This window comes from Palaemon carinicauda, chromosome 44, assembly GCF_036898095.1.
Source record: "Palaemon carinicauda isolate YSFRI2023 chromosome 44, ASM3689809v2, whole genome shotgun sequence".
Classification (NCBI taxonomy): Eukaryota; Metazoa; Arthropoda; class Malacostraca; order Decapoda; family Palaemonidae; genus Palaemon; species Palaemon carinicauda.
The window spans coordinates 21,986,290-22,010,359 of record NC_090768.1 but is presented as its reverse complement, the minus strand read 5'-3'; the positions used below and the strand labels follow the sequence as shown (position 1 = coordinate 22,010,359).

Here is a 24,070-nt window from a genome sequence, read left to right as displayed (position 1 = left end):
TCGCACTTGAGGACGGACTGCAGCCGTTCTCTTCAAGTAGTGCCCTCAGACACCTCACTGGACATAGTAGCAGCTGGTCTGGGTCGCTTGTTACAGAACGGAGACTCGCGATCCTGAAAGAGTCGAACCGAGGATCCGGCACTCCAGGATTCTGAGTCTTGGCAACAAACTCAGGGACGAACCTGAACGTTACCTCCCCCATCCCCTTGAATGGGCGATGTCGTACGAGAGACCATGAAGTTCACTACCCCGCTTGGCCGAAGCCAAAGCGAGTAGGAAAGCCGTCTTCCAAGACAGGTGGCGATCGGAAGCCTGGCGTAATGGCTCGAAGGAAGGTCTCTTAAGAGACCTGAGGACTCGAACCACGTTCCAAGGAGGAGGTCTCACTTCCGACTGGGGGCAGGTAAGCTCATAGCTACGTATGAGTAAAGAGAGTTCTAGCGATGAAGAAATATCCACGCCCTTCAGTCTGAAGGCCAAGCTTAAGGCTGAGCGATAGCCTTTCACTGCCGAGACAGAAAGGGCGCATTTCTTCCCGCAGATAAACGAGGAAGTCCGCTATTGCTGGAATAGTGGCATCGAGTGGAGAGATACCCCTTCCACGACACCAACAACAAGACTCTCCACTTTGCTTGGTAGACTCCCTCAGAGGACCTTCGCAGGTGCCGAGACATTCTCTCCGCAACCTGTTGCGAAAAGCCTCTCTCCGCGAGGGGACGTTGGATAGTCTCCAGGCGTGAAGCCGAAGCGAGGCTACGGCCCTGTGAGGGACGCCGGAGTGGGGTTGTCTGAGAAGCTCGTGTCGTGGAGGAAGCTCCCTCGGGAGCTGCAGAAGGTCCGGAAAACCATTCCGCGTGATGCCATAGCGGAGCTACCAGAGTCATCGAACAGTTGACCGATAGTCTGGTCCTGTTGAGCACCCTTCTCATCAGACAGAACGGTGGGAAGGCGTCCACGTCGATGTTGTCCCACCGTTGCTGGAAAGCATCTTGCCAGAGTGCCTTGGGGTCCGGGACTGGGGAGCAGTACAGGGGCAGCTTGAAGTTCAAAGCTGTCGCGAACAAGTCCACAGTCGGGGAACCCCACAAAGTCAGGACTTTGTTGGCTATCTGAGGATCCAAAGACCACTCAGTACTCACTATCTGCGAGGCCCTGCTCAGACTGTCGGCGAGCACATTCCTCTAGTCAGGAATGAAGCAAGCTGATAGTGTTTATCGAGTGGGTTTCGGTCCACCTCAGAGTCTCTACTGCAAGATGGGATAGCTGCTGCGAAAAAGTGCCTCCCTGCTTGTTAATATAAGCCACTACCGTGGTGTTGTCGCTCATCACCACCACGGAGTGACCCGCCAGGGACTGTTGGAACTGCTGAAGAGCCAGAAAGACGTCCTTCAATTCTAGCAGGTTGATGTGTAGGCACTTTTCTGATTCTGACCAAAGGCCTGAGGCCCTCTGGTTCAGAACGTGCGCCCCCACCCTTCTTTTGACGCGTCCGAAAACAGAGTCAATTCCGGGGGGAGGACGAGAAGACTCACTCCCTTCCGCAGGTTCTCGTCGACCAGCCACCACCGCAAGTCCGTCTGTTCCAGAGACCCCATTGGGATCAGAATGTCCGGGGAATCGGATCCTTGATTCCACCGGGACTTGAGCCGCCATTGAAGGGATCTCATCCTGAGGCGGCTGTTTGGAACCAGACGAGCCAGGGAGGATAGGTGACCTAAGAGACGCAATCACGATTGGGCGGGGAGTTCTTCTCGCCTGAGGAAGGGTTCCGCCACCCTCCTCAGTCTTGCTATCCGGTCGTCTGATGGAAAGGCTTTGTGGAGATTGGTGTCTATTAGCATGCCTATTTAAACCAGTCGTTGGGACGGCTGCAGAGAGGACTTCTCGAGGTTTACCACGATCCCCAGATCCTGGCAAAGATCCAGACGCCTGTCTCGGTGCCGAAGAAGGGTCGACTCCGAGTCTGCTAGGATCAGCCAATCGTCCAGATAACGAAGGAGACGAATGCCGTTCCTGTGCGCCCAAGATGAAATCAGGGTGAACACTCTGGTGAACACCTGAGGAGCTGTGGAGAGACCGAAACACAGCACCTTGAACTTGTAGATCTTGTCGTCTAGGCAAAATCTCAGGTACTTCCTGGAAGACGGATGGATTGGGATCTGGAAGTACGCGTCCTTTAGATCCAGTGTGCACATGAAGTCTTGTGGTCTCACCGCAAGTCTGACCGTGTCTGCTGTTTCCATGCTGAACCGGGTTTGCTTGACAAACCCGTTCAGAGCTGAGAGGTCGATAACGGGTCTCCAGCCTCCAGTAGCCTTCTTTACAAGAAAGAGTCGACTGAAGAAGCCTGGGGAGCCGTCGACGACCTCCTGGAGAGCACCCTTCTCGAGCATGGTCTCGACTTCGGCCTGAAGGGCCAGCCCCTTTGCCGATCCCGTGGCATAGGAGCTCAACGACACTGGATTCGCTGTCAGGGGAGGTTGAGATGTTGTGAACGGGACGCGATAGCCTTGGCCGATCACTGAGACCGTCCAAGCATCGGCCCCGTGTTGCTGCCACCTGCGGACGCAACGCTGAAGGGCATCCCCCCACAGGTGGACACGCAGGGGACTGCCACCCCTAGGGCTTGCGGCCGCGGCCCGCCACCCCTAGGAGTCTTGCCTCCCCTGGAGGACTTACCGCCCCTCTTGACCTTGGCTGGAAAGGGCTGGGGCTTAGACACCACCTTCTTAACTGCCGGTGCCTGCTTTGGAGCCTTACAAGGCTGTTGCTGCTGTTGTGGCGGGGCTGGAGGCTTATAGGGCCGAGTTGTAAAGGCCCTATGGAGGAGGGAGTCCGTGCTGGATTTCCTCCACCTCTCAGCCGTTCGCTCCATGTCTTGAGGCTCAAACAGGTTCTCCCCTAGAAGGGAAGAATGTCGGAGCCTACACACATCCACGGCGAGGACCTTCGGATGGAATCTCTCGGACACAGCATCGCGACGCTTCAACACCGAGTTGGCCCACAGGGTGGTAACCTGGTGCACCAAAAACTCGATGGAGCGGGTGCCCGAGAGCAAGAAGGTCTCCAGGGCCTTCCTATTGGTCTCCTTGGACAAGTCCTCCGATCGCAATAGGATGCCCAGAGATCCTAGCCAAAAGTCCAGCCACGAAGTGGCCTGCATGGCACACTTAGCGACCTTCTCGTGGCTAAGGATCTCTGCTGCCGAGAACGACCCCTGCCGGGCAGAGAGCTTCTCAAGGGGAACTCCCCTTCGCCAGCTCCTCTACCAGTTTCAATCCTTGTCCAAGCACTCGAGCATCATAAAGTACGCTCCATCTTCGATCGTAATAAACAAACGAAGGTATTTAACGCGCATGATGAAAGTGATAAATAATGATATTACAATAAAAGCTTTTAGAAAATATGTTATTACAAATATTATTTACCGTATCTATATAAAAATAATACACTACGTAGCAAAGCAGGAAAACAATTTACGAAAGAGAGAGAGAGAGAGAGAGAGGAGGAGAGAGAGGAGAGAGATGAGAGAGAGAGAGAGAGAGAGAGAGAGAGAGAGAGAGAGTTGTTTTACGTACGTAAATGTAAATTTTAAACAAAAAAAATAGCCCCATTTTCATATAAAATAGGTTATTACAAATATTTTATTTTATCATATTACAGTAGTCTGTATAATACTGTAAAGTTCAGTACAGTATGTTGTTGTTAGTCGTGGCGATGAAATTCTCACGAAACAAAAACACGGCATTCGATTACAACAGCTGATTCATTCTCTCTCTCTCTCTCTCTCTTCGTGTTATACAATACTTACATATAGATGAAGAAACTAAAATTAGTTTTCTTAGTGTCAATTAAATACGAAACGAAAAAATTATGCCGAGTTTACATCCATTTCAATCGTTGCTAAAAATACGGCATCCGATTTCATCAGCAAACCACTATTTTTTTGGGAAACATCATTTTATTCTAGAAAATTGCCACTCTTTAAATAGTTAATTGCACATTAAGAAAGCGTGTACTTTTGTTTTTAAATTTCGGGTGTGTTTTAAAAATCGAGTATTGTTGACTTCTTTTTGTTTTACTTTTGGCTGTGATCAGATCAGCTGACGTCTAGCTGCCGCTCTTGAGAGCGTACGAATACACTAACAAAGTATCGTTTATACCATTTCTTAACTTATTCAAACCGTCTATACAGTTGATATTACATAAGCACCAATGTGTTATAACCTATCAAATTTTTTTGTTTATTACATTTAAAACAACACACACACACTCTCTCTCTCTCTGTGGGCTACTTTTCACTACCTCCCATTCCTTACCTCTCTCTATCTCTCTAACAAATGATATCTTTGTTGCTCCTCAGAGTTTCATTTATATTGAAAATCAATCATGATTCAATTTTCCTTACTTTCTCCAATCTCGCACCATCGGTCACATCGCGGTATATGCGAAATTTCCGGAAAATCCGCGATATATGTATATACATGCGTTATGAAAAAAATCCGCGAAGTGGTGAATCCGCGATAGTCGAACCGCGAAGTAGCAAGGGATCACTGTATATATATATATATATAACGGATTTTGAGCGAAGCGAAAAATCTATTTTTGGGTGAGATAGCCATGGCGTCCTGATGGAAGGTTCCTTTTTTGGTAGCTTCCTTGGGTATAAGACTACTAAGATATTCCCAGAGAATTTAACCACAGGTTATCACAGAATTCTAACTTCTGGAGCGAGTATCTCAAAGGTTTCCCCTTAAGACATCGTAATACAACAGGGGACGCGCATGTCTGAACGCGCCACATAGCTATCTTCACCCCGAACAGAGTTAATGCTTCGGTGTGTAAGGACTGAGAATAGCTGGGAGCCGTTCCACAGCTAATCTCACTCGTGGCTACTACTGATACTCGAGACGTAAACAAACGGACGCCATTGCTCTAATGACGTCACGCCCGTCTTCATCCTGAAGCCAGTTGCTGCCCATCACCATGATACAGTAGCACAGGGTGGGAACAAAACTGGACGAAGTAGTAGGGAGGGTCCATCAGGACGCCATGGCTATCTCACCCAAAAATAGATTTTTCGCTTCGCTCAAAATCCGTTTTTTGGGCTCAAGCCATGGCGTCCTGATGGAAGAGTACCAGAGAATCAATGTATCGTGGTAGATTTTCCCCCAGTATTAAGTGCCTAGGCATTGACAAAACAGCAAAGTAATCTTAGATAAAGAACCATAGGGACGAAGTATCCTGCCCCCCTTGGCAGTGAAGTTCCCATGGGCTATGCCGACGTCAAAGTGGTATTGAAGGGCTATTCATCCTGAGAGAAGAACTTGAAGAACTTAGAGATGAAGCGGAATGTTTGGTATTTGTATAGGAACATTCTGAAATTAGACCAGTGGTGGTTGGGCACTGTGTATAGAGTTCATCTCTTGGTTATCAGAAGTAAGTATTCGTGTAGGAACCTTACTTAGTCAGGGTGAATATAATTTAGGATTAAACATCTTAAATTCTTCATAACCATAAGAAAGGAGGAATAAATAAAACTATGACAGGTATGTATTTCATAGTAAGTAGGAGCTGATAGAGACGCACAAGTAATAAAATAGAAATTTTATTTCACAATGCAGAAATTAAATAATTTACAGCAAAAGTAAAGTTCATTTACAGTAATAATAATGTACATAGAAATAAAGGCTTGCTCTTGAATCTGAAAAGGAATTTCAGGATATTAGTAGGTACTCGTTCTCGAGGAACGCAAGTCTTTAAATAAAACACATCATGCTCAAGGCATGCGGCACTTGTGTGACACTATGACATTTCACCTGGGATAAGAACAGTTATAAAAGCACTAAGTGTTTTTTGACATCACTATGAATCGCTCGAGGGTCAACATAGGCACCCGAAGAGTTAGAGTCCCAAGTAACTCACTGTTCTACGCAGAGTTAGGTGCAGGTTTCATAACACTACCTGCGGCTACCACAAAATGTTTGACTTCGTGCACTTGTTTCGCATAATGTTTAAAGAAAACTCGCGAGGACTTCCAGCCCGTGAAGTTTTTAAGGCTTTCAAAGTCCATGCTCTGAAAGAATTTCAGAGAAGATGCCACTTTTCTAGGATCATGACCAGCGGGTGTACTGTTCGGATCCGCTCTGCGAATGAAGTAGGTGATTTTCGCTCTTAATTGTTTCAGTGACAGGTCGCTGCCCGATGTTTCTCCTTTGAAGAGTTGGCCTCCACCAAAGTTCGAAGTTCTGCGAAGATAGACCTTGAGGCTCTCTACTGGACATAGAGAGACATCCTCCTTCAGGGGGCATATTCTCCAAGGGCCCCATCTTTTGGTGGGTAATTCATTTTTAGCGAGAAACGTCGGATCAGGGGAGAGGGTCACTTCTCCTGAATCGGTAAACAGGATGTGTCCTTCTTCTCTTGATAATGCCACTATTTCGCTGACTCGAGCTCCCGAAGCGAGAGCAAACAAAAATATAACTTTCTGAGTCAGATCCTTGAGGGGGCATGAATCATTGTCCAAGTTGGAGGCGAAATGGAGTACCTTGTCTAGTGACCAGGAGATTGGTTTCGGCGGGGGTGCTGGACGTAGGCGAGCACATGCTTTTGGTAGTTTGTTGAAGATGTCGTTGGACAGATCAATTTGGAAAGCATATAGAATTGGTCTAGCCAAGGCCGATTTGCAGGTTGAAATCGTATTGGCTGCTAATCCTTGTCCATGAAGGTGAATAAAGAAGGACATACAGAAATCAATTGTGATTTCTTTAGGATTTTTTGCCTTGACAAAGGAGACCCATTTCCTCCAGGATGATTCATATTGCCGTCTCGTGGATTCGGTCTTGTATTCCTCTAGGAAGTCTAGACTTTTCTTCGAGATCCCAAACCTCTTCTTTGCGGCAAGGGAGAGAAAATCATGAGATGAAGGTCCTTGATTTTCGATGATGAAGCGAAGACAGTCGACTTCTGTACTTGTTGAGAGAGAACTGGGCCCGGGAGAGGGATCAGCTTGGGCTGCAGCTCCAGGACCAGGGGGTACCAGTTGCTCCGGGGCCACTTGGGAGCCACTAGGGCCGCTGTCCCTTTGAAGGTTCTCAGTTTGGAGAGGACTTTCAACAGAAGGTTGGTGGGAGGGAACAGGTAGATCTCGGACCATCTGTTCCAGTCCAGTGACATGGCGTCCACTGCTTCTGCTTTGGGGTCCTCGTACGGGGCTACGTACAGAGGAAGTTAATTGTTGTCGCTCGTTGCAAAGAGATCTATCTGAAGTTCTGGGACTTGGTGAGAGATGAAGGAGAACGATCTTGCGTCTAGAGACCATTCCGACTCTATCGGGTTTGTCCGAGATAGAGCATCCGCTGTCACATTGCGGAATCCTTGTAGGTGAACTGCAGACAGGTGCCACTTCTTCTTCTCCGCCAGACGGAAGATTGGGAGAAGCACCTGATTTATCTGGGGCGATCTTGAGCCTTGGCGATTGAGACAACGAACTACCACCGAGTTGTCTAGGGTTAGACGGATGTGGATCGAGGGCGGCGGGGATAACTTCTTCAGAGTTAGAAGGACCGCCATGGCCTCCAAGATGTTTATGTGGAACGTCTTGAATAGTGGAGACCAGGTACCTTGAACCTGTTTCTGGTGGGAGTGACCTCCCCAACCTTCCAGTGAGGCATCCGTGTGGATGTTGAGTGATGGAGGAGGGTGTTGGAGAGGAATGGACCTTTTCAGGGCCTTTTCTTCCGACCACGGCTTTAGGAGGCGTCGCAGTCTGTTTGGAAGCCGTCTCTTGAGGTCTCTTCGAGCGATGGATGCCGAACGTCTCCAGACTCCCGCGGCATCCTTTAGCTGTGCACGAAGCACTGGGTTTGTCACTGAGGCGAATTGTAGAGAGCCTAGAACTCGTTCCTGCTGTCGTCTTGAAATGCGTTTGGATTTCAGTAGTCGCTTGACAGACCCTGCTATTTCCTTCCTTTTCTTCTGGGGGATGGAAAGGCGGTGTGACTGAAGATTCCAGTGGATTCCCAACCACTGAAACTTCTGAGCTGGAGAGAGGCGAGATTTTTTCTCGTTGATCTTGAATCCCAGGTGTTCTAGGTACTGGGTAACTTCGTTGCAAGACTTTGCACACTCTTCGGGCGATGGAGCCCAGACTAGCCAGTCGTCGAGGTAGGCCATCACCTGGACGTTTCTTAGGCGGAGCTGTTGTACTATGGCATCCGCCAGTTTTGTGAAGATCCGAGGGGCCACATTGAGGCCGAAGGGCATGGCCCGGAAGGCGTAGCTTTTCCTTTGGAGTCGAAATCCTAGGTAGGAGGAAGCGTGATGGTTCATTGGAATGTGCCAGTAGGCATCCGCCAGGTCTATAGAGACCGTGTAGGAACCTTGAGGCAGAAGGGTCCTTATTTGTTGAAGCGTCAGCATCTTGAATTTGTTGTTCTCTATGAACTTGTTGAGGGGGGATAAGTCCAGAATGACTCTGAGTTTGTCTGAGTCCTTCTTGGGAACACAAAACAGTCTCCCTTGGAACCTGGTGGACTTTACCTTCCTTATCACCTTCTTGTTCAAGAGGTCTAGAACATATTCTTCCAGAAGGGGGGTTGATTGCTGGAAGAATTGCTGGAAGATTGGGGGTGGTTGAGTCCAACTCCAGCCTAGACCCTTCTTGACGATGCTGTGTGCCCAGGGATCGAAGGTCCAACGATCCTGGAATTGGCGGAGTCTTCCTCCCACCGGAAGCACTTCATTGCTTCTGGTGTCCCGAGGACTTGTTGCCTCGGCCGCTAGCTCCCTTTCCTCCTCTACCTCTGGAGGGACGGCGAGATGCGTCTTTGCTTGCACCCCTGAATGAGCCTCTACCTTTGGCATGAAAGGTAGTTGATGGTTGCTCAAAGGCAGGGGTGAAGACCGGTGACTGTGACAACACCGGTTGGGGGACCAATTGAAAGGTCTGTTGTGGTTGGGCAACCACTTGGGAGGTAGCGGGTCCCGGAAACTGACGTCTTTGCTGACGTTGCTGGGGTTTTGACTTTTGGGGTTTCCTCTTAGGCTGAGGTCCGTCGTCCTGAGAGGGTTTCCTTTTCTTGGACATGCCCCACTTGTGGAGAAGGTTCCTATTCTCCGTGGCGGCTCTGTCAGTGATTTCCTTCACAAGGTCAGAAGGAAACAGGTGCTTTCCCCAGATGTTGGAGGAAATCAGCCTCCGGGGTTCGTGTTTCACGGTGGCACCTGCAAACACGAATTCACGACAGGCTCTTCGAGCCTTTATGAAGTGGTACAAGTCCTTCATTACCGTCAGTAAGTGGGATTTGGAGAGTACCATGTAGTGATCTGGTACTCTAGTGTCACAGGCCATAACTTCCAGTTGGACTTGATGAGAAAGAGATGCCGCAAGCCTCTCCTTCGTGTCTTGTTCCCGGCGAAGGAGGTGATCGTTGAGCTTTGGGAGGTCTTCATTAAACTGACGTCCGGCGACGTCAGGATCGAGCCTTCCCACGACGAAAGTATGTTGAACATCTTTCCAGTGTCGAGCGTCAGGGGGGGTCACGATGGAGAAGGGTCTGCACTCCTCCAGTGCAGGGCAGGGTTTCCCTTCTTCCGCCGCTTTAAGGCATGCAGCTAAGGCCTTTTCCAAGAATGGAAGAACCGCAGTATCAGGTGCAACGTAAGTAGGGTGCTTCTTGCTCAATGCCGGAAGCTTAGAGCAGGTAAAGCCTCTACTCTTGAATGCGGAGGCTAGCATAGCCTGGGCCTTTGCGAGATCGAACACTATCTCTTCCTTAGGTTCGGTCTCTTCCTTCGAGGCAGGTTCGGAACGAAGCCGGACGTAACAGTCCGGGTAGGCCTCAAAGCTTGGGAAGAACTCCACATCTTCCAAAGGGACCGTGCCGATCTTATCACTGACAAAGATCCTGCCGGTCGCAATAACCATATGCTCTGCATACCTCCACGGGTTGGCATGAGAGCAAGCGGGGAGATCCTTGACCGAAATCTTCTTCGGCTCTCTGGATCCTATCATCGACCTGATGGACTCCTGGTTCTCCTTCAGCCTGTCGTCCATGACGGCTCTAATCAGCCGGATCAGTTCTTGAGTGGAAGAAGAAGGATCCGGAGTCGAGGAGGTAGACGGAATAGACATTTCCGTCGGCGTAGGAGTAGGAGGGGGGATGGACGAGGGAGCAGCTTCTTGCTCCGACTCGGTGTATTCCACCTTGTCTTCGTCGTCTTCGGCTCCTTGAGCCATAAGCGTTTTCTCCGTGTCTTCCGAGACATCCGAAATCTGTTCGTCATCTTCGGAATCTAAACGACACTCGTGCATGGACTGAGCCATGACTACATCAGGTTCCACCGTAATTTGGACAGTGGGGATCACGTCTTTGGGTACCACTGAGTCAGGGGAGGCCTTAGGGAACAATAGTGACCTCAGTTCTTCGGTGGCCAGGTACGGTCCGGTAGCATTTTTCTGGAAGCCACGCACCCACTTGCGCAGCTTTTCACGAGAAATGTCTCTAACCTCCGCTGAAGGAGGATTATGGAAGGCCTCAACTAGGTGAGCCTGACAGACCGTACAATCCAGTGGATTCCAAAACTTCAAATCCCCTTTCTTGTCTGCACAAGGGGCGTGAGTCCTGCAAGCCGTATGCCCGTAAAACTGCGGGCGTTTCACAGCGCAGAAGGCGAAATCACACTTCATCTGCTCCTCCTGTGGAAGAAAGAGAAAATGAGTATGGGGGAGTCATAAGAATGGCTCTTAAACTAAGTTAATATTAATTATTAATTTTAACTTAATGAAGGTGTGATGCATAGAGAATGAAAATAGTAAAGGAGAACATGCTCCATGCATCTCGCCCGGCTGGTTACCATAAGCTTGGTCCCTGGATAACCCGAGTGACCGAGGGCACTGGATATAATTCCCTAGAATTCCAAGTATTTTGGAATTCCATGGAAAAAACCAAGGACAAGATTGGGACCGAATTCATTCGGTTCCCAGTTAAGGGCCAGAAGGCCTCATTTAAAAGGTAACTGCTTCTGGCAACCAGCCGTGCTAAGATGCACATAGCATGCTGGAATTAGAAGAATGCAAAGAGACAGCATGATCACTAATAGAGCAGTACTAGGTACTGATCTTAATAGCAGAAGCAGCTTATCTGTTTGCGATATAGGGCTATCATAGTGTTATGATAGCTACAGGAAGGGGGTGCAAGTATTCTTGACGCCTCCGGGGCATCCGGCAAGCCGCCGGCATGCCGGAGCTCGCTCCAGCATAGATTCTGGCATTAGGACAGACAATGTTCAAAGTCAGTCAAATACCAGGATGGCGGCCGCCGGCACAACGGCGGCACGCCGGCAGGGAGCGGCGGCTCCGGCAGTCGGAGGATGCCAGATTGGTGACTGGGATAAGGATGGTTAAGGTTGTACCGGGTTGCCGGCAGTATATGCCGGCACTCCGGCGGCCGACCGGCAAGCGGACGACAAGCTAGGAGGAGGAGAGCCGCCGGTAGTAGCCGGCGGCAGCCGGCAGTCCCTCGGTACACGGGGGGCTGGCGGCAAGGTTAGGGAGAGTCACCAAGTAGGAGGCAGGTATTGCCGACAGTAGAGGCGGCAAGAGACCGGCACCCGGATAGGGAGAGAGACAGGGGGGAGGGGGGAAGGGATGTAGGAAGTACCATCAGGAATCCAAACATCCCTCCCCCTCCCTGAGGGGGTGTACCCATGATAGAGGCAGGCTCTAACATCCATGAGCAGGGGTCACTAGGGACCGGGAGCAAGGTAGCCCAAGGGAGGGCTAGGGAACACCCAAGGGGGGGGGGAGACTCCCATATGCAGGACTACACTAGTAACTAACCTTATAGGACACTATGAAGGTATGTGTACCAGAGCGGACTGCACAAGGAAGCTCGGGTAGCCCTACTATTCCACCCTAAGGAGGAGTTGTAGGACAGGGGACAGATGGGTATAAACTAACCTAAGCATAGGCTAGGCTATACAAGAGATAGGTGGGGAGGGAGAAGAGAGAAGTCTTCCCAGGAAGGGTTTCTGTACCAGAGCGGCCACTAAGGAAAGGGAGGACACTCCCTAACCTAAGATCAGGCAGATCAGCTAAAACGGTGCAAGAGTACAGTTTCAGCATGGAACAGAGAAACCTTCCTAACCTAACCTAGAACAGGGCTAAGAGTCCTGAACTAGGAAAGGAAGAAGACATATCGCTATCGCAGGAAAGTCATAGACTATCCTGCCATAGAGGTAGGCTAGCCTAACCTCACTCTCGGACGCAACCCTAAAGGGGGTTCATTCCTTTAGGGAGGACAGAGAGGCGATATATACTCTATTAGACAATTAATCCCTTTACTCAGAAAAGGAATCAAGGCTAAATAGAGGGAATGCCAAGGCAGGGGATGAAGGAAGCATATAGGGGTCCTAACATTAGGTTAGGCTAGAAAGAGTCACTGACTAGCCTATCCCCTATATGGTCCCTGAAGGCGAAAACATTTGCATCACTGTCAAAAGTATTGTAAAATAATGCCACTATCTTCATAACTTAGTCTAGGATCACTAATAAATCATGCATGAACACTTGTATGTAGGCTCCTGGCCTGGGGGCTATAGTAGCCGACTGGTATGAGGTCAATCGATGACCGATAAAAAGCGTCTAAACACGATATAAAAGTTCCTAGCTATGAAGACTAAATAAACTAATGTATTCGATTAGTATATAATGCCGGAAACGTTGTTGTGGCTAACTAAATAAGACATGCATAACAACAACGATGCCATAAAATGGCGGGTCCGGTAGAGGCACAGCTCTGCCACAAAACAGCAATTATCTCGAAAAGTAATATTTACTTTACGGCCAGAGCTTAATTAAACAATACTGGAACCTTGTACTCAACTTTCCAGAAGAAGGCGAGGCTGAAGGTAACGACATAGCGAAGATGCAAAACGATAAAGTTAACACAGGGAAAATCCGTCTAAGTAGGGCAGCTACTAAACAAAGGATGAAGACGGGCGTGACGTCATTAGAGCAATGGCGTCCGTTTGTTTACGTCTCGAGTATCAGTAGTAGCCACGAGTGAGATTAGCTGTGGAACGGCTCCCAGCTATTCTCAGTCCTTACACACCGAAGCATTAACTCTGTTCGGGGTGAAGATAGCTATGTGGCGCGTTCAGACATGCGCGTCCCCTGTTGTATTACGATGTCTTAAGGGGAAACCTTTGAGATACTCGCTCCAGAAGTTAGAATTCTGTGATAACCTGTGGTTAAATTCTCTGGGAATATCTTAGTAGTCTTATACCCAAGGAAGCTACCAAAAAAGGAACCTTCCATCAGGACGCCATGGCTTGAGCCCAAAAATATATATATATATATATATATATATATATATATATATATATATATATATATATATATATACAGTGATACCTCTGGATACGAAAGTTTCTGCTTACGAAAAATTCAGGATACGAGATCCCAACTGGTCGCCGAGAGTACAGTACCTTTTTTTTCAGGATATCAACCCTTAATTTAGGTGTACAGGTAACAATACACCTTCACTGATCCAAATGCTTTACATACAGTACCGTAACTTTTATACAGTAGTAAAGAAAACGGACCGTTTTCTTAGGGCTTGAAGGGGATAACTAGGCTATAACTACATTATTGAATAATCTCATGGTGGTTTCTGGAATGGATTAGGCTGTTTTTAACGGTTGGGTTAATTATTGAATGATAGAAATGGCTGCATTGCATGTTTATTACTACAGTTTAGTGTGTTTATGAAAGAAAAGGTGTCTTTTCGTAAGGCTTGGAGCGGATTAGGATATTTACATGTAAAACGCGACTCAGGATACGAAAAAATCAGCATACGAAACCGTATCCTAAACGGATTACTTTCGTATGCTGAGGCATCACTGTATATATATACAGTATATATATATATGTATATATATATATATACATATTTATATACATATATATATATATGTATATATATATATATATATATATATATATATATATATATATATATATATATATATATATATATATATATATATATATATATATATATATATATATGACAAATTCGGAGATAATTTGTATTTTTCCTAACCATACAAAGCTTAGCTATTTACATAGGGGGTTTACTTTCGACATAGCTGAAATGACGAGCCATTAGATTTTAACGAGGGTTAAACTACCCCCGCGCTAGTTAGCACGGGGGTAGGGGAGGGGTAGCTAGCTACCCCTCCCCACCCCACACTGGTGAGCTGCCTCACTTCACTTAGAGGTAGGACTTGTCTTGGGGGACAGGGCTGGCGGGCAAGTATGTGTAAATAGCTAAGGTTTGTATGGTTAGGAAAAATACAAATTATCTCCGAATTTGTCATTTGTTCCATAACCGAAATACAAACCACGCTATTTACATAGGGTGACTTACCCTTAGGCAGGGTGGAAAGTCCCCAGCCTTACTGGCTTTGGCTTACCCGGGGACTCAGAATCCGAGTGAGCAGCACTCGAAAAAAAGAGTCCCTGCACCTCGCAAGTTTCTTGCTACGCAAGAAAGGTGTGGCCTACATAAGTTGTGTGTGGAGAAATGATGTGTGACTCGTCCTAGGAAGTTGACCTGAAGTCCTTTAGATGGAATTCTAGGCTAGGACGTCCCAATACCACCTCGTCAGGGTATGGGGGACGCGACAGTATTATTCTTAATACTAGGAACACAAGGAAGCATGGTTTACCTGCAGAGGTTTGAGGTCAGCTATGCAGAGACCCAAGATGCTGCATTCCCCAAGTGAGGGGAGGATGAAGAAAGAAGTAAGGGCCAGACATACTCTTTCATTCACGCAGACTAAAACCGGGTAACAGTGCTCTCAACCTTCTGCTACTTGTCCACTAAGGAGCCTGAGGTTAGACCAGCTGTTGTGCAGCCACCACAGGGCCGATAGAAAAAGTATCGAGGCTCCTGTGGGTCACGTCCTACAGTTAGTGGTCTGTGAAGGTCGTTTGACGCTTCCAGATCCCAGCTTGTAACACCTGCGTCACAGAGAAGTTTCTCTTGAAGGCCAGGGACGTAGCGATGCCCGACATCGTGTGCCCTAGGGCGACGTGACAGAGGAGGGTCTGGATTCAAGGCATGATGAATGGTCCGTCGAATCCAGGCTGAGATGGTATTCTTGGTGACCCTCCTCTTCATCCTTCCCGTGCTCACAAACAGAGCTTGCACGCGGGGACGGACTGCAGCTGTTCTCTTGGCCGAAGCCAGAGCGAGCAGGAATACAAGTCTTCCAAGTCAGGTGTTGGTCAGAGGCCTGGCGTAATGGTTCGAACGGGGGTCTCTTCAGAGCCCTGAGGACCCGAACCACGTTCCATGGAGGAGGTCTCACTTCCGACTGAGGGCAGGTAAGCTCGTAGCTTCGTATGAGTAAGGAGAGTTCCAGCGAGGAGGAAATGTCTATTCCTTTCAGCCTGAAGGCTAGGCTTAAGGCTGAGCGATAGCCTTTCACCGCCGAGACCGAAAGGCTCATTTCCTCCCGCAAATACACGAGAAACTCCGCTATTGCTGGAATAGTGGCATCGAGGGGAGAGATACCCCTCCCACGACACCAACCACAGAAGACTCTCCACTTCGCCTGGTAGACCCCTGTGGATGACTTTCGCAGGTGTCAAGACATCCTTTCAGCAACTTGTTGCAAAAAGCCTCTCTCAGTGAGGAGACGCTGGATAGTCTCCAGGCGTGAAGCCGAAGCGATGCTACGTCTTTGTGAAAGATGTTGCAATGTGGTTGTATGAGTAGCTCGTGTCGTGGGGGAAGCCCTCTCGGGAGTTCCATCAGGAGCTGCAGAAGGTCCGGGAACCACTCTGCATGATGCCATAGCGGAGCTATTAAGGTCATTGACAGGTTGACCGATAGTCTGGTCTTGTTGAGCACCCTTCTCATCAGACATAACGGTGGGAAGGCGTAGACGTCGATGTTGTCCCACCGTTGTTGGAAGGCATCTTGCCAGAGTGCCTGGGGTCCGGGACTGGGGAGCAGTACAGCGGCAGCTTGAAATTCAAGGCTGTCGCCAACAGGTCCACTGTCGGGGAACCCCACAAAGTCAGGACTTTGTTGGCTACTTGAGGATCCAAAGACCACTCAGTACTCACTATCTGCGAAGCTCTACTCAGACTGTCGGCGAGCACATTCCTTTTGCCAGGAATGAAGTCAGCTAATAGACGTATCGAGTGGACTTCGGTCCATCTCAGTATCTCTACTGCAAGATGGGATAGCTGTCGTGAAAAGGTACCTCCCTGCTTGTTGATATAAGCCACTACTGTGGTGTTGTCGCTCATCACCACCACGGAGTGGCCCGCCAGGGTCTGTTGGAACTGTTGAGGGGCCAGAAATACGGCCTTCATCTCTAGCAGGTTGATGTGGAGGTACTTTTCTGATTCTGACCATAGGCCTGAGGCCCTCTGGTTCAGAACGTGGGCCCCCCACCCTTCTTTTGATGCGTCCGAAAACAGCATCAAATCCGGGGGAAGGACGAGAAGATCCACTCCCTTTCGAAGGTTGTTGTCGGTCAGCCACCACCGCAGGTCCGTCTGTTCCGCAGGTCCTATCGAGACCAGAGAGTCCGGGGAATCGATGCCTTGATTCCACCGGGACTTGACCCGCCACTGCAGAGATCTCATTCTGAGGCAGCCGTTGGGAACTAGACGGGCCAAGGAGGCTAGGTGACCTAAGAGACGTAACCAAGATTGGGCTGGAAGGTCTTCTCGACTGAGGAAAGGCTCTGCAACTCTCCTCAGCCTTGCTATCCTGTCATCTGATGGAAAGGTTTTGTGGAGATTGGTGTCTAATATCATGCCTAGATATACCAGTCGTTGTGTTGGGAGCAGAGGGGACTTCTCGAGATTTACCGTGATCCCTAGATCTTGGCAAATTCCCAGAAGCCTGTCTCGGTGTCGAAGAAGGGTCGACTCCGAGTCTGCCAGGATCAGCTAGTCATCCAGATAACGGAGGAGACGGATGCCGTTCCTGTGCGCCCACCGAAGATATCAGTGTGAAAACACTGGTGAACATCTGAGGTAATGTGGAGAGACCGAAACACAGCACCTTGAACTGGTAGATCTTGTTGTCTAGGTTGAATCTTAGGTACTTCCTGGAAGACGGATGGATTGGGATCTGTAAGTATGTGTCCTTCAGATCCAGTGTGCACATGAAGTCTTGCGGTCCCACTGCAAGTCTGACCGTGTCTGCTGTCTTCATGCTGAACGAAGTTTGTTTGACAAACTTGTTCAGGGCTGAGAGGTCGATGACGGGTCTCCAGCCTCCAGACGCCTTCTTTACAAGAAAGAGTCGACCGAAGAAGCCTGGGGAGCCGTCTACGACCTCCTGGAGAGCATCCTCCTTGAGCATGGTCTCGACTTCTGCCCGAAGGGCTAGCCCCTTTGCCAATCCCATGGCATAGGAGCTCAACGACACTGGATTCGCCGTCAGGGGAGGTTGAGATGTTATGAACGGGACGCGATATGACAAATTCGAAGATAATTTGTATTTTTCCTAACCATACAAACCTTAGCTATTTACATTGGGTTTACCTTTTAGCGCAGCTGAAATGGCGAGCCATTAGAATTTAACGAGGGTGTATTACCCCCGCGCTAGTTAGCGGGGGGGTAGGGGAGTGGTAGCTAGCTACCCCTCCCCCCCTCACACACAGGTGAATGCTCACTTTCACTTAGAGGTAGGACTTGTCTTGGGGGACAGGGCTGGCAGGCAAATATGTGTAAATAGCTAAGGTTTGTATGGTTAGGAAAAATACAAATTATCTTCGAATTTGTCATTTGTTCCGTAACCGAAATACAAACCACGCTATTTACATTGGGTGACTTACCCCTTAGGTAGGGTGGATAGTCCCCAGCCATACCTGCTTTGGTTTTACCCGGGGACTCAGAGTCCGAGTGAGTCGCACTCGAGAAAAGGAGTCCCTGCACCTCACAAGTTCCTTGCTCCGCAAGGAACCGTGTGGCCTACATAAGCTTGTGTGTGAAGGAAGAAGTGTGATCCGTCCTAGGCAGTTGACCTGGAATTCCAGAAGGAACTCTGGGTTAGGACGTTCCCAATACCACCTCGTCAGGGTATGGGGAACTCGACAGTATTGACTCAATACTCGGAACACAAGGAAGCATGGTTTACCTGCAGAGGTTCGAGGTCAGCTATGCAGAGACCAGGATGCTGCTTCCCCGTAGAGGGGATGATGAAGAAAGAAATAAGGGCCAGACATACTTCTTTCATTCATGCAGACTAAAACCTGATAACAATGCCCTCAACCTTCTGCTACCTGTCCAAAAAGGAGCCTGAGGTTAGACCAGCTGTTGTGTAGCCACCACAGAGCGATAGAAAACGTATCGAAACTCCTGTGGGTCACGCCCTGCAAGAAGTGGGCTGCGAAGGTCATTAGACGCTTCCAGACTCCAGCTTGTAGCACCTGCGTCACAGAGTAGTATTACTCGAAGGCGAGGAACGTTGCGATGTATCCAACATCGTGCTGTAGGGCGACGTGACGGGGGAGGGTCTGGAGACAGGTCGAGATGAATGTCCTTGAGTCCGAGCTGAAGAGGTATACTGGTGACTCTCCCCCGTGTCCTCCTTGTGCTCCTAAATCGGCTGCAACTGAGGACAAACTGCAGCTGTTCCCGAAGCTAACCTCTCGATTCCTTTACTGGCAAGAAAGAGAAGGTTTTGGGACATCAGATACAGAATGGAGACTCGAAATCTTGAAGGAATTGGACCGAAGGGCCGGGACCCCAAGATTCTGAGTCTAGCCAACAACTCAGGAGTGAACCTGAATGTTGCCTTCCCCCCTTCCTTAGAAAGGGCGGAGTCGTACAAGACCAAGAAGATTGCTAACACACTGGCCGCGGCCAGAGTGAGCAGGAGACCCAAGACGGAATAAAGTCAGAGGCCTGTCGTAAAGGGTCTTGAGAAGATCTCTTAAGGGACTAAAAAGTCCGAGCCATGCTCCAAGTTGGAGGTCTCACTCCGACTAGGGCAGGGACGATCGTAGCTTCGCATGAGCGAGGAAAGATCCAGCGGGCAGGAAAAAGTTATTCCTTTAAGCCTGAAGGTCAGGGAAAGGCTGAGCGACAGGCTTCATTGCCGAGAGCGGAAAGGAGTTTCCTCCCGCCGAAAGGCAATAAGACCGTTATTGCTGGAGAAGAGGCCTCAAGGGAAGAGGTATATCTCCCATGGCACCAACCACCGAAGACTCTTCACTTCGCCTGGAAGACCCCTGCGGATGACTATCGCAGATGACGCGACCTCCGTCCCGCGACTGTAGCGGGTTGTCTCTTCTTGAGGAGGAGGCGTAGTGTCTCCAGGCATGAAGCCGAAGCGACGCCCCGGTTCGTGAAAGATGTTGCAGTGCGGTTGTTTGAGTAGTCTGTCCGTGGGAGAAGCTCTCCCGGGAGTTCCGTCAGGGGAAGCAGAGGGTCCAGAAACCGTTCTGCGCATAGTCCCAGTGGATTTCTCCCATTGAAAGGTTGACAGACAACCTGGTCTTGTTGAGACCCATTCTCCACAGACAAAAAGGAGGGAAGACGCAGGCATCGAAGTTGTCCCACCATCACCGGAATGCATCTTGCCAGAGTCTCGGGGTCTGAGACTGGGGGGAAGAACAGCGGAAGCTTGAGGTTCCAAGCTGTCGCGATCAGGTCCCCCAGACCAGGACTTGCTGGTTACTCAAGGCCAAAGACCCCCAGGTACACTCTCTCTACGAGGCTCTGCTCGGATAGTCGGAGAGAACATTCCTCTGCCTGGAATGAGAGCCGATGGTGGTATTGAGAGTATCTCAATCATCTCGGTATCTCTACTGCAAGATGTGAAGGTGTGAAAATGCGTCCCCTGCTGGTTAGAACACGCCAGAATCATGAAGTTGACGCGCACGGAGCGACTCGGCAGGAGCTGTAGGATCCGTAGAGGGGCCAGACTACAGCCCCTAAGCCTGCCTGAATGATGGAGAGGTATCCTTCATGTCCTGACCATAGGCCTGGACTGGAACATGCCCCCCCCCCCCCCCCTTTTCTTTGACGAGTCCGAGAACAGCATCAAGAATGTGGGGTAAGGACGAGAATATCCACTCCCATCAAGAGGTTCCATAGGTCAACACCCATTGCAGGTCTAATAGTTCTGCTGGTCCCATAGGGGCCAGGAAGTCCGGTTAATCGTTGCCTGAAACCACCGGAACTTGGACCACCCCACATGGAACTTATCCTGTGGCGACCGTTCGGAACTATAGACGGGTCAATGAGGAAAGGAGAACTAGGAAACGTTCCAAGGTAGGGCTGAAAGCTCTGCTTGACTGAGAACAGGTACTGCGACTCTCCTCAGCCTTGCCACAGTCAACTGAAGGGAAGGCTCAGAAGAGGTGGCAACAGAATCTGGCGTCCCCAGGTGGTCACCCATCCAAGTACCGACCAGAACCGACGTTGCTTAACCTCGCTGGACGGACGAGAAGCGGGGTTTCCAACGTGGTAAGGCCGTTGACTCAATATCATGGCCAGATACTCCAGATGTTGAGGCAGAAGAAGGGAAGGCTCCTAGCAAAATACCATGAACCCCCACTCATGGTAAGCATCCGGAAGCTTGTCCCGGCGCTGAAGAAGGTCGAACCCGAGCCTACCGGAGTTGACCAGACCTCCAAAAAGCGAAGGAGGCGGAAGCCTGCACCTGAGCGGCCATGAGGAAAGCAGGGAGAGTTCTCTGGGGAAAAAAACCTGCGATGCCACGGCGGGATTGCCACACTGAATCATAAGCAGGAATACCTGCAGTCTAGGCCCTATGGCAAAGAGGTTCAGAGACACTGAATTCGCTGACAGAGACGGCAGGCGCGATATCCTTGGCTGATCACAGAGATCGTGCGGGAATGGACATCGGGAAGTTGTCATCCGGATGAGTAACCTTAAGCATCCTCCCAACGAAAACCTGCAAGGGGGGGGTGCTAATCCTAGAGTTCGTGAACTCTGCCGCTCCCTTTAGGAGAACTAGGAAACGTTCCAAGGTAGGGCTGAAAGCTCTGCTTGACTGAGAACAGGTACTGCGACTCTCCTCAGCCTTGCCACAGTCAACTGAAGGGAAGGCTCAGAGGAGGTGGCAACAGAATCTGGCGTCCCCAGGTGGTCACCCATCCAAGTACCGACCAGAACCGACGTTGCTTAACCTCGCTGGACGGACGAGAAGCGGGGTTTCCAACGTGGTAAGGCCGTTGACTCAATATCATGGCCAGATACTCCAGATGTTGAGGCAGAAGAAGAGAAGGCTCCTAGCAAAATACCATGAACCCCCACTCATGGTAAGCATCCGGAAGCTTGTCCCGGCGCTGAAGAAGGTCGAACCCGAGCCTACCGGAGTTGACCAGACCTCCAAAAAGCGAAGGAGGCGGAAGCCTGCCCCTGAGCGGCCATGAGGAAAGCAGGGAGAGTTCTCTGGGGAAAAAAACCTGCGATGCCACGGCGGGATTGCCACACTGCATCATAAGCAGGAATACCTGCAGTCTAGGCTGAATTCCACGAGCTCCCTGGAAGATGGATGGAATGGAAACTGAAAGTACCCGTCCTTCCGATCCAGGATTTAAGGAGTCCTGTCGCCTCGTTACCAGTCTGATCGATTCTGCTGTTCTACGCTGGACGAAGTTTGTTCGACAAACTTGATCAGGGCTGAGAGGTCGACTACGGAACTCCCGTCTCAGATACTTCCTTACAAGAAAGGATCGACTGAAGAAGCCGGGGGTGAAGCCGTCGATGATCCTATGGAGGAACTTCTCCTAAAGTATGGACCATTCTGCCCAAACGGGCAAACTCTTGCCGACCCTATGGCAAAGAGGTTCAGAGACACTGAATTCGCTGACAGAGACGGCAGGCGCGATATCCTTGGCTGATCATAGAGATCGTGCGGGAATGGGCATCGGGAAGTTGTCATCTGGATGAGTAACCTTAAGCATCCTCCCAGCGAAAAACCTGCAAGGGGGGGGGGTGCTAATCCTAGAGTTCGTGAACTCTGCCGCTCCCTTTAGGACTCTGTCTTGCCGACCCTATGGCAAAGAGGTTCAGAGACACTGAATTCGCTGACAGAGACGGCAGGCGCGATATCCTTGGCTGATCACAGAGATCGTGCGGGAATGGGCATCGGGAAGTTGTCATCCGGATGAGTAACCTTAAGCATTCTCCCAGCGAAAAACCTGCAAGGGGGGGGGGTGCTAATCCTAGAGTTCGTGAACTCTGCCGCTCCCTTTAGGACTCTGTCTTGCCGACCCTATGGCAAAGAGGTTCAGAGACACTGAATTCGCTGACAGAGACGGCAGGCGCGATATCCTTGGCTGATCAGAGATCGTGCGGGAATGGGCATCGGGAAGTTGTCATCCGGATGAGTAACCTTAAGCATCCTCCCAGCGAAAAACCTGCAAGGGGGGGGTGCTAATCCTAGAGTTCGTGAACTCTGCCGCTCCCTTTAGGACTCTGTCTTGCCGACCCTATGGCAAAGAGGTTCAGAGACACTGAATTCGCTGACAGAGACGGCAGGCGCGATATCCTTGGCTGATCACAGAGATCGTGCGGGAATGGGCATCGGGAAGTTGTCATCTGGATGAGTAACCTTAAGCATCCTCCCAGCGAAAAACCTGCAAGGGGGGGGGTGCTAATCCTAGAGTTCGTGAACTCTGCCGCTCCCTTTAGGACTCTGTCTTGCCGACCCTATGGCAAAGAGGTTCAGAGACACTGAATTCGCTGACAGAGACGGCAGGCGCGATATCCTTGGCTGATCACAGAGATCGTGCGGGAATGGGCATCGGGAAGTTGTCATCCGGATGAGTAACCTTAAGCATTCTCCCAGCGAAAAACCTGCAAGGGGGGGGGTGCTAATCCTAGAGTTCGTGAACTCTGCCGCTCCCTTTAGGACTCTGTCTTGCCGACCCTATGGCAAAGAGGTTCAGAGACACTGAATTCGCTGACAGAGACGGCAGGCGCGATATCCTTGGCTGATCAGAGATCGTGCGGGAATGGGCATCGGGAAGTTGTCATCCGGATGAGTAACCTTAAGCATCCTCCCAGCGAAAAACCTGCAAGGGGGGGGTGCTAATCCTAGAGTTCGTGAACTCTGCCGCTCCCTTTAGGATTCTGTCTTGCCGACCCTATGGCAAAGAGGTTCAGAGACACTGAATTCGCTGACAGAGACGGCAGGCGCAATATCCTTGGCTGATCACAGAGATCGTGCGGGAATGGGCATCGGGAAGTTGTCATCTGGATGAGTAACCTTAAGCATCCTCCCAGCGAAAAACCTGCAAGGGGGGGGGGGTGCTAATCCTAGAGTTCGTGAACTCTGCCGCTCCCTTTAGGACTCTGCCGCTCCCTTTAGGACTCTGTCTTGCCGACCCTATGGCAAAGAGGTTCAGAGACACTGAATTCACTGACAGAGACGGCAGGCGCGATATCCTTGGCTGATCACAGAGATCGTGCGGGAATGAGCATCGGGAAGTTGTCATCCGGATGAGTAACCTTAAGCATTCTCCCAGCGAAAAACCTGCAAGGGGGGGGTGCTAATCCTAGAGTTTGTGAACTCTGCCGCTCCCTTTAGGACTCTGTCTTGCCGACCCTATGGCAAAGAGGTTCAGAGACACTGAATTCGCTGACAGAGACGGCAGGCGCGATATCCTTGGCTGATCAGAGATCGTGCGGGAATGGGCATCGGGAAGTTGTCATCCGGATGAGTAACCTTAAGCATCCTCCCAGCGAAAAACCTGCAAGGGGGGGGGGTGCTAATCCTAGAGTTCGAGAACTCTGCCGCTCCCTTTAGGACTCTGTCTTGCCGACCCTATGGCAAAGAGGTTCAGAGACACTGTATTCGCTGACAGAGACGGCAGGCGCGATATCCTTGGCTGATCACAGAGATCGTGCGGGAATGGGCATCGGGAAGTTGTCATCTGGATGAGTAACCTTAAGCATCCTCCCAGCGAAAAACCTGCAAGGGGGGGGTGCTAATCCTAGAGTTCGTGAACTCTGCCGCTCCCTTTAGGACTACGCCCCCCCCCCCGAGCCTCC

General features: G+C 50.1%; 2 pseudogenes; both read right to left on the bottom strand.

Moving 5' to 3' along the window:
• Positions 1–20,407: 20,407 nt before the first annotated feature.
• Positions 20,408–20,526, bottom strand: LOC137634583 (5S ribosomal RNA; annotated as a pseudogene).
• Positions 20,527–21,129: 603 nt separating this feature from the next.
• LOC137634596 (5S ribosomal RNA) lies at positions 21,130–21,248 on the bottom strand (annotated as a pseudogene).
• Between the last annotated feature and the right edge of the window lie 2,822 nt (positions 21,249–24,070).